This window comes from Herpailurus yagouaroundi, unplaced genomic scaffold (assembly GCF_014898765.1).
Source record: "Herpailurus yagouaroundi ecotype Mexico unplaced genomic scaffold, PumYag 160, whole genome shotgun sequence".
Lineage (NCBI taxonomy): Eukaryota > Metazoa > Chordata > Mammalia > Carnivora > Felidae > Herpailurus > Herpailurus yagouaroundi.
In genome coordinates this window covers 4,776,430-4,779,176 of record NW_024412401.1, presented here as the reverse complement: position 1 = coordinate 4,779,176, position 2,747 = coordinate 4,776,430, and positions in this window count along the sequence as shown.

Genomic DNA, 2,747 nt, shown 5'->3' with positions numbered 1-2,747 from the left:
TATATCACAGTGCCAGCCAAGCCCAGGTTTCCTTGTTAGTTAAAACTGCTTCACCCTCGGCCCCTACACAAGGAAGCCATGTTAGGTTGACTTTTGCCAAACAGTGACCAGAGACTCGACCAGGCAAAGGCAGCCCATTCATAGGCCAGCAGGTGTGACGTATGAGGAGGTCTAGCACAAAGCAAAGATAATAATTATTTAAACCATATAGTAGATTGAGCAGCTGGATGTGAGAGGAAAATAGAACCAAGATGAAGAGAAAAAGAGAGCTAGTGAGAGCAAGAGGAAGACAGACAGACAGAGGCTATGAGTGCCAAGAGAAAGAGATGGGTAAAAACACTGCTCTCTACAGCTTCTCTGGACCACAGAAGTGCAGGGATGAGGATGAGTGTGGACTGTATTAGGAAGTTTTGTGGCAAAGGAAAGAAAACTTGTGCTACAGTGGGAAGAAGGGTCGAGGTTGAAGTGTGTGTGTGTGTGTGTGTGTGTGTGTGTGTGCATGCGCACACGTGTATGCAAACACACACATTTATTTCTTGCCACAGAACACTTCTTACCATAATCACAATGTCAGGTACAACCTCAAGACATGATACAAATAGAAGCAGAGGTTCTCTGGGAGTGTCAGAGCTTCTCCACCTTTGGCCGCCTCCATCTGCCCTTGCAGTTCTTAAAAACCAGAACCTGATCTGCAAAACCCTGATTTAAAAGTCCCCCACTTTAGGGGTGCCTGGGTGCCTCAGTCAGTTGAGTGTCCAACTCTTGATTTCAGCTCAGGTCACAATCCCACGGTCATAGGATCAAGCCCCATGTTGGGGTCCATGCTGAGCATGAAACCTGCTTGGGATTCTCTCTCTCTCTCTCTCTCTCTCTCTCTCCCTCAAATAAAAAATAAACTAAATAAATAAAAACTCCCTCACTTTATAGATGAGGAAGCTAAGTTACAGAAGGTTTATTGGTTGCTCCACACATTCGTGCTAGATTGTGATTAAAATAAAGATCTTCTGACTTCTGGTCCAGGACCATTTCCATTCTGGCTGGAGTGTCCATGTAATTTATTGTCTAAGCTAGGACACATTTTAGAATAACACAGGAGGGGGGAAGGAGAGGGGAAGGGAAGGGAAGAGAAGGGAAGGGAAGGGAAGGGAAGGGAAGGGAAGGGAAGGGAAGGGAAGAAGTGGGCACTAAAAGTTGTTGATAGGCATTAATAGATCCACAAGAGTAATAACCTGGGACTGTCCTGAGCAAACCAGAATGTGAGGTCACTCCAGTGAAACCTCACTGCGTTTCCATCCACTTCCCATCTCAAGATTACCCAGCTCCCCACCTGCTAGCAAAGCCCTTCCCACATGGAATTTTTGATATCCAGCACCTCTCCATCTACTGAGTGCGCAGAACCCATGACTGAACTGGGCCCCTCTCAGGCTTTCCTATCTAAAGTCTTTTAGTGTAAGTTGCCCTCATACTTTGCCAGACTTTCATTTGTTGTGGGGGGAACAGGGCTTTGGGCAACAGTCACCCCTGGTGTAGAAACTGAATTGAAGAAATGTTTGGGGTGGGGTGGCTAAAAACCTTACTGTATCAGTCAGGTTCTTAACTGAAAGCAACAGAGAAAGAGTCTGACTTGTTTATGTAGAAGTATCTATCAGATACTGCCAGGTGCCTCATAGAATTGCTAAGAAGACTGGATCATTCAGGCACCTGGGTGGCTCAGTCAGTTAAGCGTCGGACTTCAGCTCAGGTCATGATCTCACGGTTCGTGGCTTTGAGCCCCGCATCAGTCTCTGTGCTGATGGCTCAGAGCCTGGAGCCTGTTTCAGATTCTGTGTCTCCTGCTCTCTCTGGCCCTCACCCACTCACACTCTGTCGCTCTGTCTCTCTGTCTCTGTCTCTCTCAAAAATGAATAAACATTAAAGGAAAATTAAAAAAAAAAGAAGAAGACCGGATCACCAAGTCTAGGAAGCAGACAGGAATGCAAGATGCTAAATAATAATAATAATAATAATAGGCAAACAACTAAACTAAAATCCTATCACGGAATTAATCCTGTGAGGACCTGGTGATGCTGCCAGAACTGGGCTTTGGTTGCTAGTGCTGCTGCCCTGTTGACCTAGAATGACCTCTGCATTGACCCTGCTCCTTTGCATGGTCAGCTCTGCATTCAGTGAGTGTAGTGAGAGAATCTGATTAGCCAGTCCTAGGTCATTCCTGTGAGTCTACTCTTGTCTTATGGTGGGAAAGAAGGTTCTCCCTAAGATAACTATATCTGTGTTTCCAAATACTTGCTGCCCCACCCTGGGGAAAGGATGACACTTCTCTGCCTCTCTGACCAAGTCACTTATTTTAGCCAATGAAATAGGAGCAGAAATGATGTGCATCACTTCCAAGTGGAGGCATTAAGAGCCGGGGTGAGCTCTGCCCTATCTTTTCCCTCTGCCTCAAGGACAGCACTGCTCTAGATTGGGGCTGCTGTGTCAGTCTAGGCACAAGAAGTGAAGATGATGTGGAGCAGAGCCAGAGCCATGGTTAACACGCAGCATTAGCATGAATTAAGGCCTTGTAGCTACTAAGATTGGGGAAGGTGTCATTTGTTACCAGGGCATTACTTAGCTTAATCTGACTGATACAATGTTGTAACCAAGATGCAAGTTTCCTATGATGGAGACTTCCCAAACATAGAAAGGGACTAAAAGAAGAAGAAGAAGAAGAAGAAGAAGAAGAAGAAGAAGAAGAAGAAGAAGAAGAA